Consider the following 17,443-nt stretch of genomic DNA (forward strand, 5'->3'; position numbering starts at 1 on the left):
CCGGATTTTGTCCCATATAGCTTTACTGCTGGTTGACTGGGTAATGGTGGATGTAAAGCGGACCCACGATTCCTTTTGGCTCTGACGACGAATATATCGCGCTTTCGCGCGTGCACGTTTGAAGGCTAAGAGATTGGCTGTGGTAGGATATCGTCGGAATATCCCCCAAGCTTTATTTTGTGCCTTTTTTGCTGCTGTGCATTCAGTATTCCACCAAGGTTTTGGAAATGGTGGAAACCGGTTAGATGTTTTCGGAATTGTAGCTGCAGCTGCATGGACAATTCTTTCTGTGATGTACGCCACTGCATCATTGATAGGCTCCCGACTGACTGTACTGATGTTAAAGTCTACCAGGTGTTGAAAGGTGTTCCAGTCAGCCTGATCAATCTTCCATCGCGGTAACCTAAAAGGTGAGCATGGCATCCTTTTAGGCTACATCTTTAAGTAGGCTGGTTATCACGGGGAAGTGATCACTTCCATAAAGATTCTCCTCTACCTCCCAGTTGATTGAAGGAAGGAGAGAGGGGGAGCATATAGACAGGTCGATAGCAGAGAACGTACGGGTAGGCATGTGGAAAAAGGTGTTACTTCCCACATTTAGGGGGGATAGGTCATTGTCATTGAGCATATGCTCTATGACACGTCCCCTTCTGTTAAGATTTGCACTACCCCCATAGGGTGTTATGTCCATTAAAATCGCCCAGGAGTAATACAGGAGTAGGCAGCTGCACAATGAGATCATCAAGGTCCGTCTGGGAGATATCAGCCCCAGGTGGTAAATAAACTGAGCAGACTGTTATTAAAAAACCTACCGTAAGGCGAACCGCTACCGCTTCTATGTTGGTGGTAAGCGCAATAGTTTGATATGGGGTATGGTTGCCCAGAATTATAGCAACACCCCCATGAGCAGGTCCATCCTGAGTTCTGTCTTTTCGAATGATAGTGGTGTTATGAAGCGAAGCGTTTTCAATTGCCTTCAGGTATGTCTCTTGTAAGCAAAAGCAGACTGGCTCATGTTTTTGCAGAAGGGCCTTGATGTCATCATTGTTTCGCCGGAATCCACGACAGTTCCACTGTAGGAATTTAGCCATTATTTTGGCTTGGTGGGTCCATCAGGCGGCTTCCGAGGTGCTGAGGGCTTACCTTTTTCAGTCCTGGATTTATCCTTCCTGGGGAAGTACGGACGCTGTCCAGTGTCCATTTCCTCCTCAGCAAAGAGCTCCAAGACTGAGTCTTCTTGTACCTCCTTCTGCTCTACATCCATGTTTTCTTGGGTTGTAGGTGGTATTTCACCTTTCTTATTCTTTTCTTTCGTGATTGCTTTTGTTATTTGTGGAGCATTAGGAGGTACTGATATAGGAGTGGCAGCTGATTGGTCCTTCTGTGCAGGTTTTTGGGAGCTTAAGAGATAACGTGCAATAGGGGTAAATGATTCTTTTGGAGGGATGGACATGTCCGTCTGAGTTCCAATGGAACACCTCCCTGCTACCTTCTGGGCGTAGGTAGGTTTTTTGATGTTGAGAGGTTTCACTGCTTTCCTTGCCTCCTGATACGATATGTTTAGCTCTGCCTTCAGCCGTTGAATTTCTTTTTCTTCTTTCCACCTCTGGCATGCTCGTGAATAGGCTGGATGTTCGCCTTCACAATTAATACAGGTGGGTTTTGCGGCTGAACATGCTGTTGTTTCGTGGTCCTTTGCGCCACATCGAGCGCATGCAAGGACTCCGCGGCAGGCCATTTGAGAATGTCCATATTTCTGGCATTTAAAACACCGTAAAGGGTTTGGAACATATGGACGCACTGGACAGTTGATGTAGCCAGCTTTAATCTCATCAGGAGGTTTGGGAGAGTTAAAAGTCAGGATAACACTCCTGGTTTTAACAAGTTTCCCATCCCTACGCGCACTAATTCTCTTGACGGCTATAACTCCCTGAGGTTTCAGTTCCAAGCAGATTTCCTCCTCGGTTACGTCGAGAAGGTCCCATTCCGAAATGACACCTCTCGATGAGTTTAGTGTTCTATGTGGTGTTACTGTTATGGGTATTCCTCCGATTGATGTTGCACGGAGTAGCTGCTCAGATTGCCTGTCAGTTTTGGTTTCGATTAAGAGGTCTCCAGAACGGAGCCTCTTAACTGACTTGGGTGAACCTGCTAACCCATCTAACCCTTTCTGTATGAAGAAGGGCGACATTTTGCCAATCGGTTTTTCTGTGGTAGAATGAATTATTAAAAATCTTGGAACAGGCCCTGATCATATTTCTGTTCGCTGCCTCTTTGTAGCAATAATGCTATCTGCTTCACTGTCTAAATTTTCAGATAGGGACCGGGTTGGGGCCCCTGAAGGAGTAAGTTTCTCAGGATTCATATAGTTTTTTAAATTGTTCAGTGCCCGGGCTCCCCACCCACCACGGAGCCCAAAGGGACGCCCACTACCCGGCATGCAATAAATGCGCTCGGGAGTGGGACGCCAGGGCTACCCAGACACTATACCCGCACCGCCGCCAGCCTGAATCCTGTCCCTCGGACCATGAGGGTAAGGGCGTGGCATTGTCACGGTTGACCCTCGCAGGCGAGCCTACTAGCCGATTGATCCTAGCCGGGCCTTCCAGGACCACCCGTCTTGTCGAAGCAGGGGCCAAAGTGGTGTATTGAAGCTGGGCCCCTCAACCACCAGGATCCCCCTTTCCGAATTTCCACGGGTCGCAGCGCACGGCAAACACGCCGGATTCCATTGATGTAAGCCTGGAACCTGGGCTGTGGGCGTTGGATCCCAGTGATGCTAGTCTGGAAGTCCAGCAGCGTCACTGGGAGGTCCCCTCACCACGTACAGGTGCCCACGTCGAGGGGTCATCCCAGTGGAAGAGCCCATTTTCGCCCCAACCAAATAAAGCCCGACAAGTGAGGAGCAATGTGAAGTCCATGCTGATCTGTTTTTTGAACATTGATGGCATTATCCATAAGGAATTCATCCCTCCTGGCCAGATTATCAACACAAAGTTCTACTGCAACGTCCTGAGATGGTTAAGGGAAGCCGTCAGGAGGAAAGGTCTAGAGAAGTGTTGCACAAAGAAGTGGTTCCTTCATCACGACAATGCACTGGCCCACACATCTTTTGCTGTGGTGCAGTTTTTGGCATCCAACAACATGACAATCGTGCCCCACTCCCCTTATTTGTCAGACTTAGCCTCCTGGGACTTATTCCTCTTCCCAAGAAATCAAGTTAAGGGTCGAAGATTTCACAGAGTAGAGGATATCCAAAACAAATCACAAGCGGTGCTGAACACTATGGCGAAGGACTTTCCGGACACATTCAAATCACAGGAGAAGCACTAGGATCGGATTTTATGCTCTCAAGGAGACTACTTCGAAGGTGACCAGTGCCCCACACACGGAGCATGGAGTGCTCCGTGTGTGGGGCACACATGCAGAGCTGACTAGCTGGATATATACACCGATGAGCCAAAACATTATGACCACCTAACTAATTTATTTTATAAATACATTTCAGGTACTTTTGGGTAGCACCTCGTAATATGGCAATGAAGCAAAATTCGCAAAACATCAGAGCGTCAAGTTTTATTGCCACAGAAGCCAAGAGAGTGAAAAGTGGTCAGTTACAGCAAAACAATAATTATAAATTAATTTATTCTGGAAGTAAGAAATTTTGGAAAGTTGGGTGATGGAATCTGTCTGTGTATACACTCCAGCTGAAGGCTTAAGAAAAGGAGAAACAGAATAATTCTTTAAAAGTTTATAAACATCAAAAAAATAAATTAATTAAAAAAAAATAATAAACAAACATATTTGGTTGGAGATTATATCAGGATAGGAAATGACAATTATATCTACCAGAGATAAACCTAATAATAATAAAGTTAGGGGGAAGTCTCCTAACTTCAACCTCCTAAAAAAAGGGAAAGCCACCTAATAATCAAAGGTCAGGGAACAAAGGTCTCTCCATGCTAAAAATCAAACAGAAGTTTTGGTAAGAAATTTCTAAGGATCCATCAGTACCAGAGATAAGTAAAATTCTTTAATCTTTTATTTTATGCAATTCTGTAGGTGAGTAATTAATATTACAAGTTTTATATACTTAATGTAATACATATACAATGCCATAGTAACTGAGAATAGTAATGTATGTATTACTATAGTACTGACATATTGCTATAATATTGGAGTATAGTGCCATAGTTAATTTTTTTAACTAAAATTATGCCTTATTTTGCTTGCTCCATGTGTGGGGCACACATGCAGAGCTGACTAGCTGGATATATACACCGATGAGCCAAAACATTATGACCACCTAACTAATGATGTTGGTCCTCCATGTGCAGCCAAAACAGCTTGTACCCGGTGAGGTATGGATGCTACAAAATTTCTAAATGTGTCTTGTGGTATCTGGTACCAACACAAAACTAGCAAATCCTTTAACTCCTGTAAGGTCTGTGGCTGAGACGCCGCAGATCGGAGTTGCTGTTCCAACAAAAACCACAGATGCTCAATGGGATTGATGTCTGGGGAATTTGGAGGCCAGGGAAATACCTGGAAGTCTTCTTCATGTTCCGTGAATCAGTCTCAAACAATCCGGGCGGTGTGGCATGGCACATTATCCTGCTGAAAGATGGCACTGGCAGAGGGGAAGACCGTTGCCATGTTGTTGTCTTTGGTTTTTAGGAGCATTAGCAACTAAGGCCATATTGCTCCGGGAATATGCAGTGGTCATTCCCTGACTTTTCCGCATCCTCCGTATTTGGTGGTCACAGGTTCGAATCCCGGTCTAATCAAGAAGTATGTGCTATGCACTGCTGCTCCTGCCCACCTGGCTACGGAGGTGCCTCCCCGTTGCCACAAAAGGGTATACCTGGTCATAATGATGTTTAGGTTGATGGTAGATGTCAGAGTGCCCGGCACATGGATGAATGGACCCAGGGTATCCCAGCAGAACATCGTCCAAAGCATGACACAGCAGCCACCGGCTTGTTTTTTGTCCCATGGTGCATACAGGCAGCATAACTTCCCCAGGTAAACGATGCACACATTCTTAACAGTCCACATAGTGCAACAGGAAACGTGATTCATCAGACCAGATGACCTTCTTCCAATCACTCAAGGTCCAGTTTCGATGCTCGTGTGCCCATTGTAGGCTCTGTTACCAGTGGATCGCAGTAAGTATGGGCACTCGGAGCAGTCTGTGGCTATGCAGCCCCATTTTCAGCAGGGTTCGATGTACTGTGTGTTGTGACACATTACTCCCATCACCAGCATTCCAATTACTGGCAAGTTGCGCCTCAGTCGCCCTTCTGTTGCCACATACCATCCGGGAGAGAGCCTTCGCTCACCTCAACGCCAGCGGTTTGCGGGTTTCCCCTCCTTGGACCACTTTCGGTAGGTACTAACCATGGCTGACCATGAGCACCCCACCAGCCATGCTGTTTTGGATATGCTCTGACCCAGTCGTCTGGCCATTACGATTTGGCCTTTGTCAAACTCACTTAAGTCCACTGCCGTTCCCATCTGAAGAACAAGAGTAAGACTGATTAACAGTGCTCAGTATCAGGTGTTTTTTATACCATGTCCCAACCTGTGTCGTAGTTCACCTGCAGCTGCTTCGATTTGCATAACGACTCACTGGTCATAATGTTTTGGCTCATCAGTGTAGTTCTCCTTGACATGATACAACACTGGTTCTCTGTGACAGCATAATGGTTTTTGCAACTTGTCACTCATTTGAAAAGGTCTGAGTTCAAATCCCATCAATGACCGGAGGAATTTTTCGCACTCTTTAATTGGTACTGAAGTTAGTCAATTGCAGGTAGAATGAGGTTTCCCCTGGTAAGGTATTCTGGGTTTTTCAGCCACCGATATGGTCTAAGTCACTGATGCTCTTAAAATCTGACAACAATTCCCATACTGGAGGAATTTTTGAAGTCCTCTTCAACTGAGGCTGTGATTAACACTAATCTAAGAAAGGAATAGCTTTTGTTGAGTTATTTTGGGTTTTTCAGCATGCACAACTTGCATATTAGCCTGTGAGCACACTTCTGTAGACAAATACAGATACGGGAGACATGTTCTGATGATTTTTAAAATAATTTGAATTTTAATTTTGTAGCTGAACACAACTGTCCCAGAGGAGATGCTTTTGAGTGCTAGTGGCAATTGGAAGTAAGGAAAATAAGTAAAAATTTAGTACTCTGATAGATGGATTTCAATGCTTGAAGAAAGAGATTATCCTCAAAAGAATTAAATTAGAGGATTATCAATGCTGGAGACTGCCATCATGCAAGCATGGTGGGATCACTGAGAGTAGAAATTAGTGCTCCACAGGAAGTAGTTATTCTTGGCAACTCTGCTGTCAGGGAATTGGGAAATGTTTCATGTAATAAGTATAGGTGGAAATGGACTAGGCTACATCTGCCAGGGGTAAAAGTTAGTGACACTGTTAGAACACTAATCTTCTTTTAAGGACACAAAAGGTGATTTGTGGAGAATAAGCAATGTAGGGGTTTACTTCATAGTTATCAGGTAATGCCAAGAAAAAGCAACATATTAGGGCTGAATTTATGTATCTGAATTTGAGTGCTGGGAGCCTTATGGATTAACTCAAGGCTTGAGGACTCTGCAAGGCTCTAGTAGGAAGATTTTTATCAGTGGTTCACTTGCAGGTAGAAGGAATTTATTTTGTAGACAGTATTCATTTAAACAAAGGTGATGCAAAAGTTTTTGCTAGTATCACTGAGAATGTAATAAGGGTTCAGGGGAAACTGCTAGTTAGGAGGGGGTTAAAATAGATACACATTTACCTGATGATACAGATCAAAGTAATGCTTGCACATATCTTAAGAATTCTTGTTTGTTGCCACAAGAGATGACACTGGTTGTTGTTGTTATTATTATTGCTCTGGGGATATGCGGTGGTCATTCCCTGACCTTTCCACATCCTCCGCATTCGGTGGCTCACTGTCAAGCTCGAACCCCGGTCTAATCAAGAAGCATGTGCTACACACTGCTGCTCCTGCCCACCTGGCTACGGAGGCACCAGACGACACTGGAAGAATGTTCTGAGAGTGGCAACGATCCAAATGAGTGAGAAGATAAAGCTAGAGAAATAAGCCTAAATAACTTAAAGGGTGTTTCAGGGTTGCAAACTGTAAAGAATACTAGTTTTAGGTGTTTATAGTAATGTCAGGAGTGTTGTCAACAAAATGGATGAATTCGAACTCCTGGTTAGGACAATTAATGCTGACACAATAGGACAAACATAAATGTGGTGCCACCTGGAAATTAGTATTAGTATTAGTAATGGCCACATGGTGCAAGAAAGCCCATGGCTTATGCTGCACCATCCAAAAAAAAATCCAAACAAAACAATGATAAAAACAAAAAATAAATAATAATAATTAATAAAAAAAAAGGAAATTAAACCTATCATCCTATGCACTTCCCTTTCCCGAAAGTACTATCCAGATGACCTTGGAATCTCCCCAAACTGTCGGCCTCCACCACCCATGAAGGCAACTTATTCCAGTAATTTATAACTCGCTGGCCAAAATAAAACTTCCTGCAGTCCAATCTAAACATCTCCCCCCATAACTTGAATTTATGTCCCCTAATTCTAGCATCATTTATAATCTTGAAAATTTCGTCCTCATTCATTTTACTGATGCCTCTCAGAGCCTTAAACACCTCAATCAAATCTCCTCTAAGGTGTCTAGTTTCCAAACTCTGCAACCCACATATTCGAAGCCTTTCTTCATAAGGACGCCCTTTTGCAGATCTCACCAGGCGAGTTACCCGTCTTTGCACCCTTTCAAGAAGCTCGATGTCTTTCTTTAGGTGCTGTTTCCATACTTGAACACAGTATTCCAAGTGTGGTCTAACATAGGCCTTATATAATGAGATTATCACGTCCCTATCTCTACTTGCAAAAGTTCGATAGATCATCGATAGGACACCATGGGCCTTCCTTGCAACCTGTTTACAATGCTCAGAGAATTTCATGTCTGGCAGTATCGTAACACCCAAGTCCCTTTCCTCCAGTACTGGGTTTAGTTGAACTCCACCAAGTGAATAAGTTATTTTGGGATTACTGTTTCCCAGGTGTAATACCTTACACTTTGTTGGATTAAAGCATAGCTGCCATTTTTCTGACCATTCCTGAAGTTTATCTAGGTCTCTCTGAAGAAGCTCAGCTTGACAGTGATCATTAACTACTCTACCAATTTTAACATCATCTGCAAATTTAGACATCATGCCCTCTATCCCTTCATCAATGTCGTTTATGAAAATTAAAAACAACAGTGGTCCTAATACTGATCCTTGGGGAACCCCACTTCTTACATCAACCCAATCTGAGGAATAGCCATTTATCACAACCCTCTGCCTCCTGCCCTGAAGCCATCCTTCTATCCATCTAAGGATTTTCCCAGTGATTCCAACCTGTTCCAGCTTATAAAGCAACCGCTCATGTGGGACTGAGTCAAGCTTTGCTGAAATCTAAATAAACAATGTCGAAATTATTCCCTAAATCCATCTCGTGAGTAACCCTTTCGAAATAGCGAACCAGATTTGTTAAACATGATTTTCCCTTTACAAAACCATGCTGAGTATCCTTGAGAATTTCAATTCGATCCAAATGATCCTGAATTCCACCCTTGATCATTGCCTCCATGATTTTCCCTACTACTGAAGTCAGACTGATGGGTCGATAATTTCCAACTTCACTTTTAGAGCCACCCTTATGTATGGGAAATACATTTGCCCTTTTCCAATCCAAGGGAATCTCCCCAGAGTCTAGTGATGCTCGCATAATTAGCCTCAATGGTTCATTGCACTCGCCTGCCGCCTCCCTTAAGATTATAGGGTATATTCCATCAACTCCAGGAGCCTTACTGGTCTGTAGGCTCGAAAGTTTTTTCATTAAATAATCTTGCGAAATTTCAATATCATTAATTACATATTTTTCAACTTCGCTCCCACAATTTCCCATTGCCACAAAAGGTTTTTCATTTGTAGATATCGATGCAAAATAACTGTTGAGTTCATCTGCAACAGCAGCTGGTGTATTTAATACTATCCCCTTTTCCTTACGTAAAGATCTGATCTGGTTTGTCCTGCTCTTCTTGGCATTTATATATGTGAAGAATTCTTTATCCCCCCCCTTGCTCTGTTTGCTAGTGATTTCTCATAAACTGCCTTTGCCTGTTGAACCTTTTCTGTGGCTCTATTACACATCACCTTGTAGCTGTTATAGGCTTCAGTACTTTTGCTGCACAAATGTATTCATTTTCTGCACGATATCTACCCAGTTAATAGAGGCCCCGTAGTACCTTAAGGCATCGTAATTTCCTTTTCTGAAGTTAAAACCCATTCCTTTGCCTTTTACTTCTGCTACCTCTCTCGTCATCATCCACTGTAGAACTCCATGATCACTTCCTGCTACTGGTTCCTCTATTGTTAGCCCTGTTATGTCATCTGATTCATGTGTGATGATGAGGTCTAGGATATTCTTTTCTCTAGTACTTTCCCTGACATGTTGATACAAATAACTGTCATCTAGTTGATTTAAAAATTTTGTTCCCCATGTCGAGTTTCCTTCCCATTTACTCCAATCAATTAGAGGCAAATTGAAATCACCCATAATAAGGCATTGACGCTTACTTGCCAATTCCATTTGCATGTAGAAGCTTTTGTCATAATCTTCACAATCACCTGGTCTGTAGATTACTCCTACTCGCATTATACTTTTGTTTCCAACTATCTCACACCATACAGACTTTATACTAGCATGTGAAATGTCTGAATCCGGGAAAGCTATCGTCGCACTCAGGCTGCTTCTGATAAGAAGCATTACCTCACCACCCCTTCTATCTACCCTATCCTTCCTAAATACATTATACAAGCCGTATTTAAACTCATCATCCCCAATTTCCGGGTGGCACCACGTCTCTGTAAGCCCTATTATGTCCGCATTACTTGTTTTAACCAGCAGTTCGAATTCACTCATTTTATTGACGACACTTCTGTTACTGTATAAACAATTAAGATTTACTGTTTTTGTATATTTAACAACCCTAACACAACCCTTGAAGCTTTTTAGGCTCTCTTCCCTGATATTAGCTACCCGCTCACGTGAAACGTTTCTGCCCCCAGAACATCTAGATAATACGTCCAGTTGGGGTAACAGATAAGAACTCTTAAGGTATGTGCAAGAGTTACTTTGACCAATATTAGCAGATAAACGCATGTCAGTATTACCCACACCCCCCCAACCAGCAGTTCCCCTGAACCTTTAAAGGTATCGTCAATAATACTGGCAAAAACGTTTGCACCACCTTAAATCAGAGATGACAAGTTCCATTATGGTATGTATAATGTGTTTGGGAAAGATAGGGAAGATAGAAGTGGGGGTTGTACTTCTTATCAAAAGTGGCCTTGAGTGTGAAAAGAGCTCTTGCTGAGTTAGAAGTAACTAATGTGAGTAGGAGTAATCTACAGACCAGAAAACTGTGACAAGTATAATGAGAGTCTCTATATGCATAAGGAATGAGAAAGAAAGCGTGAACGTCTTATTATGGGTGACTTCAATCTACCCCTAATTGACTAGAACAAGTGGGAGGGAAACTCACCATGGGGATCAAAATTTTTAAATGTTACTAGATGATTATTATTTGTACCAGTATGTTAGAGAAAATACTAGGGGTAAGAATATTCATGACCTCATCATTACTCATAAATCAGATGGCATCGCAGGGCTTAAAGTACAAGAACCACTGGCAAGTAGTGAACATGCAGTGGTTAGTTGGAAGATTAAGAAAGATGATGCAATAGTTAAAGGTAAAGGCAGGTTTTAATTTCAGAAAAGGGGACTATGATAGTTTAAAGGTGCTAAGTGGCATCTATCAATTGGGTGAATTGCAGAGGGAGGACAAATACATTTGAATTATGGAATACCTTTAAAGCAATAGTCACGGAAGCTGTGAATGCATAAATACCATTAAGAAAATACACACAAATAGGATGCCAGGATGCATGGATAGGGGGCTGGCCAGTCAAATAGAACAGAAAAAGACAGAATGGGAAAGTTATGGAGCAACAAAAAGTATTGAAGCCCACAACAGGCATAAGTTATCTGAAACAGTAAAATAGATAAGGTTAGGGACACCAAAGCTGAGTATGAAAAAAAGCACTGGCTAAGAGAACAAAGCAAAGGGACAAGGAGTTTTTCATGTATGTGAATATAAAGAAGAGAAGAATAAAATGAATCAGATCAGACCCTTAGCATTAGCAGAGGCATATGATGCAAGAAAGCAAGCTTATGCAGCATCAGCCAAAAAAAAAAAAAAAAAAAAAACCCTTTCACTTCACCTCTCTGTTCGTTCGAAATACCTGTCCAGTTGAGCCTTAAATTTATTTAGGCTATCAACTTCCACAACAAGGGATGGAAGTCTGTTCCACCAACCAACTACCTTTCCTCAATTTGAATTTATGCCCTCTCAGGTGATTATTCTGAGGTGATTATTCACCTCTCAATAATCACATCTCAGGTGATTATTATGCAGAATAATCACCTCTCAGGTGATTATTCTGAGCAGTATACCTTGTATACTGGGTTTGGGAAAGTCTTAGATAACTTAGAATGTCTTATATATCAAAGTTTCCTTGGACTCAGGGGAAGTTCCCCATGGACTGGATATGTGCAAATGTGTCCTCAATTCAGAAAGGGGGATCAAAGGGTGACAAGTAATTACAGACCTGTTAATTTCAGTTCTGTTCCAGGGAAAATAATGGAGTCACTGGTTAAAGAAGCAATGCAGGATCATCGAGACAAGACTGCAGTTATAACATTAGCATAGACATACGATGCAAGAAAGCATGCTTATGCAGCATCAGCCAAAAAAAAAAAAACACCCTCCCATTTCACCATTCATTCATTCCAAATGCCTGCCCAGCTCAGCCTTAAATTTATTTAGGCTATCAACTTCCACAACAAACGATGGAAGTCTATTCCACCAATCAACTACCCGCTGGTTAAAGGTAAATTTCTGCACATCTATTCTACAACTGTTTTTCATCAATTTGAATCTGTCTCCCCCTCAGGTTCTTAATCTGAGCAGGAGGAAGAATCCCATCAGCATTCAGCTTGCTCAACCCATTCAAGGCCCTATACACCTCAATCAGATCACCTTGCAGGTGCCTACTCTCCAGGCACTGCAATTTTCACAACTTAAGCCTTCCTTGGTAAGAGCCTTTGTTCCCCTCATCAATCTTGTTGCCCTTCTTTGTACTCGTTCTAGCACTCTATATCCTTCCTAAAATGAGGCTTCCAGACCTGTACACAGTACTTTAGGTGTGGCCTGACCATTGCCTTGTGTAACAGGATTATCACCTTCCTGACCTGCCCTGGCAGCCCCTCTGCACTGCTCAGTGAACTTCATATTTGACTGCACAATTACCTCCAGGTCTTTTTCACTTTTCACTTCCCTGAGTGTAGTACCACACAGTTGGTACATTTCTCATTGGTTATTGCTACTCATATGCAGCAGTACTTTGCATTTGTTCAGTTGTTCATTAAAGTTGTTCATTTAACTTTTCAGCCCATTTGCCCAACTTATTTAGATCAAGTTGGAGTAGCATACTGCCTTTACTATCATTAACAACCCTGCCAACATTTATATCATCTGCAAACTTGGACATTAAACCCGATATACCTTCATCAATGGGCCAAACACCGAACCCTGGGGAACTCCACTAATAACATTTGTCCACGAAGATCAGTGTCCGTTGATTACCACTCTCTGTCATCTCCTACTCAACCATCCCTTTATCCATTGTAGCAACTTACCCTTAATGCCATACCTCTCCAATTTGTACAGCAGTCTTCCAGGTACAACAGTATCAAAAGTTTTCCTGAAATCCAAGTGTATGATATCAAAATTATTTTTGGTATTCAGTTCCTTTGTGACCACATCATAACTTCCAATCAAATTGGTCATAGTTCAAACCCAGCATGGGTTTGTTAAGGGGAAGTCTTGTCTGACAGATTTGATTGGATACCATGATGTGGTCACAAAGGAACTGGATGGAAAAAATAATTTTGATATCATATACTTGGATTTTAGGAAAGCTTTTGATATTGTTGCCCATGGAAGACTACTGTACAAATTGAGCAGTAGGGCTTTAAGGACAAGTTGCTACAATGAGAAAGGATGGTTGAATGGGAAAAGAGTGGTAATCAAACTGCTCTTTATAGACTAACTTTATTAGTGGAGTCCCCAGGGTTCGGTGATGGGCACATTGTTGTTTTCTGTATTTACCAATGATACTGATGAAGGTATTTCAGGGTTAATGTCTAAATTTGTAGATGATACAAAGATTAGCAGGGTTGTTAATGACAGTACACTACTGCAAGAGTATCTAGAAAAGTTAAGCAGATGGGCTGAGAGGTGGCAACTGAAGTTTAACATTGACAAATGTAAAGTACTGCATGTGGGTAGCAGTAACCCCAGAGTAACGTACCAATTGGGTGGTACTGGAGAATGAAAAAGGCCTGGGGGTAATTGTGCATCACATATGAAGTTTTCTGAGCAGTCTAGACAAGCTGCACAAGTGTCTTGTCAATAACATACAGGAATTTTGCTAGCAAGGATACGATGGTGATTGTGCCCTTGTATAAGGCAATTGTCAGGCCACACCTTGAGTACTGCATACAGGTCTGGAGGCCTTATTTTAGGAAAGACATTGAGCTACTAGAATGAGTACACAGAAGGGCAACGTTATTAGTGAGTGGAACAAAGGGTTGCTGTTACGAAGATAGGCATAAGTTCTGCAAATTTCAGCGTTTGTGGACTAGGCACCTGCAGGTGATTTGATATGAACTCTGAAATTACAGAGTTGATGACACATACTCTAATTTTTAGGGAGGCAGCTAGAGAATGCATTGCACCATTTCAGTTAATTATGAGGCCATCATGACTGTAGAGAAATTCCTTTGGATTCGAAAAGTTCCAATGTATCGCCAAAAAGAAATGTGGTTGTAAGAGCGAAATCGGGAAGACCTGTTATTATGGCTTCCGTGATAGGGACAATCTTAGAGACAATGATTAAGAGTGCAATCCAGGGACATTTAGATAGATATGACATTTAAAGATATACAACATGGTCCTTTAAGGAGAAAATCATGTTTAACTAACCTGGTAAGCTATTTTGACATAGTTCATTTGGATTTTAGTAAGGCATTTGACTGTCCCTCATGAGAGGTTATTGTATAAACTGGAACATATTGAGATTACTGGAAAGATTCTAAAATGGAATGCTGGGTGGCTGCAGGGCAGAAGGTTATCATTAATGGAAATTTTTCAGATTGGTGCAAAGTCAGAAGTGTGGTTCCCCAAGGATTGGTTCTTGGACCAATATTGTTTTTGATTTTCCTAAATGACATTGATGAAGGGATAAAGGGTGCGATTTCAAAATTTGCAGACAGTGTAAAGATTGAGAGATTTGTTTATGATCAGTGTTAAGCAGTGCTCCTTCAGGATGACTTGAACAGGCTTCCGGAATGGCCTCAAAAGTGGCAGATATGTTTTAATGCAGCGAAATGGTGGGGTTGAATTAAAAACAGTAGAGGAAGAAAGGGATCTGGGAGTTCCAATATGGGCAGATATGAAGTTTTCTGAGAAATGTAAACAGGCGGCCAGGAAACCTGATGATGTCCCATCGATGATTTATTAAACAATATTGTGTAGAAATAGGGAAGTCATAGTCCCCCTGTATAAGGCAATTGTAAGACTGCATCCAAACATGGACACCTCATCTTAAAAAAAAAAAACAGACACGAGTTTCTTGAAAGGGTCCAAAGATGGGCAACTCTCATGGGAAGATCAGCAAAAGGACGAGCATAGGAGGAAAGGCTGATTATGCGGGCTACAGAGCTTTGAAACCGGGCACCTTACAGGGAACCCAACTGAGGTTTATAAGACTCTAAGAGGAGTTAGTAAAATGAAGGCAGAATTTTCACTATTATAAAGAATGATGGACAGTGCAAGGCCATCTTCTCTGCAGCCCACTATTTTAACTCTCCCATTCAGACCTGCCCTCTTGCCTGACGGAATTTGGCCAAATTGATTGTCGAAACACTGGTGTAATTTGTGGTTTTGTCTCCTGTAAGTTAATTTTAGAATGTTAAATTATATTTGTGAATATTGTCATGCAGGAGGTTATAACACTAAGATAATACAGTTTTTCAAGAACCATTGATTTCAGTTCAGATTTACACTTATTCTTATAAAATAAAATTGATTGGTTGTATTCTACAGTAAAGAAAGTTTAACGAGGTGTTTAATCTGATAACTGAAATGCTTCTTCGAAGGTGGAACAGGTACCCTGTGTGAAGTGTATTCACATGTTTTTCTTTCCCCACTACCAAGTCTCCCTCCAGACTTGACGTGCACCTTGTTTCCACATTGGATATAGCAGATCTATCACTGCTTTTTTTGCAAGAGTTAACAACCCCTTTGACAAAAGTAACTACAACTGGTTTATGTTCAAAGTGAGTTAACTCGGGAACTTGTAATTGGAGTTGCACAAGTTGACACTATTTTGTTTCTTTCACTGTGCTTTAGTGTAGTATTGTACTTGTGAGGTTAGTGACTTATTTTAATAGTTTTAATTTTGCTTAAAGTTTTATATTATTAATGTAGTTTTGCCTGGATTGTTTGGTGGTTTTGCTTTATATTTTAGGATTTTATTATTTATTAGTTTTAATCATTATATTATTTTATCATATTGCAATATTAATATTATTATAATTTTTTTTTTTTGATCAAGGGCTCCTTGCTCTTTGACTTAACAGTTGTAAATATTGTATATAGTTTGTCATTAATCGTGTTTGATTTTGATTTTTAAATTGTATATAAGTTATTTTATGTTATACAACACTAACTTATGTCCACCTACAAGTGATTCAGATATTAGGATGAAGACCTGTTAACAGCAAATAATGAGGATGAGAGAGGAAATACTCTCTGAAGTAGAAAATATGACTGAAATTGAGGTATTCTATGGGAAAATTTCCCAGAACACCTGTCAAAACAAGATCATCATCACTCCCTGGTCTTGTGCTAGGGACTGAAGGGAAAAGCTCAAAAAGGAAAAAGTCAAAAGGAAAACGTGCTGATGTAAGTCAAGAAGCACTCTCAGACTAACGTTCAAGAAAAGGATAAAAATCAAAAAAGAAAGAGGAAGACAGTATAACTGAGAAACCTGAAAATGAAGGATTTGAGCAAGTCCAAGAATTCCATAAAAGATTAAAAAGTTTCTTATGGGATGAGAATAGTAAAGTCCCTATGGCAGCAATCTAAATAGTAATGGACTTATGGGATGACTTGGAAACAAAGACATGTTTTTGTGGAGAACACAGTTCTAAAAGACAGACTTAAAAGGAAAGTGGATAAAGATAGTAAGTTATTCTTCAAAAGTAAAGATGAAGTCTGATACTGAGAACAAAGCTCCAAAAGTTATGATCATTAAAGCAGTGAATGATAGACTGAAAACCAGTGATGAAGTGAAAACTGAAATTTTGCGTGAAGTGAAAACAACGTTATCCATAGTTAAGGTCAGAAATATTAGACCTATACGTGATAGAGCTGTCACTGTAGAAGCTGAGAGTGATGATGATATCAATAAACTTAGAGGGTGTTCAAAAATACAAGATATTGGTTTGAAACACATGATTCCTAAACCTATTTATCCTAAGATAGCAATATTTGATGTTGAGAAGGAAGAATTGCTTAAACTATTTTGGTTGAAAAATTTTACAGGTAATAACACAAGTGAGAAGTTTTTAGAAGGAATTGAGGTTCAGATTGTAAATAAAAATAAAAGTTCTAACATAAATAATTGGGTAGTTCAAGTGTCTCCTGTGTTATGGCAAATTATTAAGGAAAGAATAAGATTGTATGTCTGTTGGACAGCTTGCAAATTTAAAGAAATTTTTACAATAGTTCAATGCTTTTATTGCTTAATGTATGGACATGTGGCTAAATACCGTAGAAAGGAGGTGCTGTGTGATCACTGTTCTACTGAAGGACACTCTTACTGGAACTGCCCTAATAAAGAAAAACAACCTGAGTGTTGTAACTGTAAGAGGAAAAAAGTTAATACTGCACATGTGGCTGTTGATAAAAAATGTCCAGAGTATATTAAGACTTTAGAGATATTTAAAAAGAAGTTTAATTATGGGTAGAGAAGTAAGTGTTTTACAATTGAATGCCCAGAGATCTAAAAGTGTTGCCACTCAAATTAGTTATTTGATGGAAAAGGATGATATACCGGGTCTCCTGCAGGAGCCATATGTAGCATGTAAAGAGGTAATATGCACTGAGGTATAAGATTATATCTGATGGTGACTCACCGGGTGCCACAATCATTATTAGAGGCAACA

At 40.8% G+C, this 17,443-nt stretch overlaps 1 protein-coding gene across 1 annotated transcript in view; it reads right to left on the minus strand.

The window, feature by feature from the left end:
• The window catches only part of LOC150085451 (guanine nucleotide-exchange factor SEC12), a 108,459-nt gene that overhangs the window by 43,268 nt on the left and 47,748 nt on the right, over window positions 1-17,443 (minus strand). The gene's annotated exons all lie outside the window — the stretch shown is intronic.

Source organism: Mastigoproctus giganteus, chromosome 5, assembly GCF_048544385.1.
Source record: "Mastigoproctus giganteus isolate SK-2022 chromosome 5, ASM4854438v1, whole genome shotgun sequence".
NCBI classification, from domain to species: Eukaryota; Metazoa; Arthropoda; class Arachnida; order Uropygi; family Thelyphonidae; genus Mastigoproctus; species Mastigoproctus giganteus.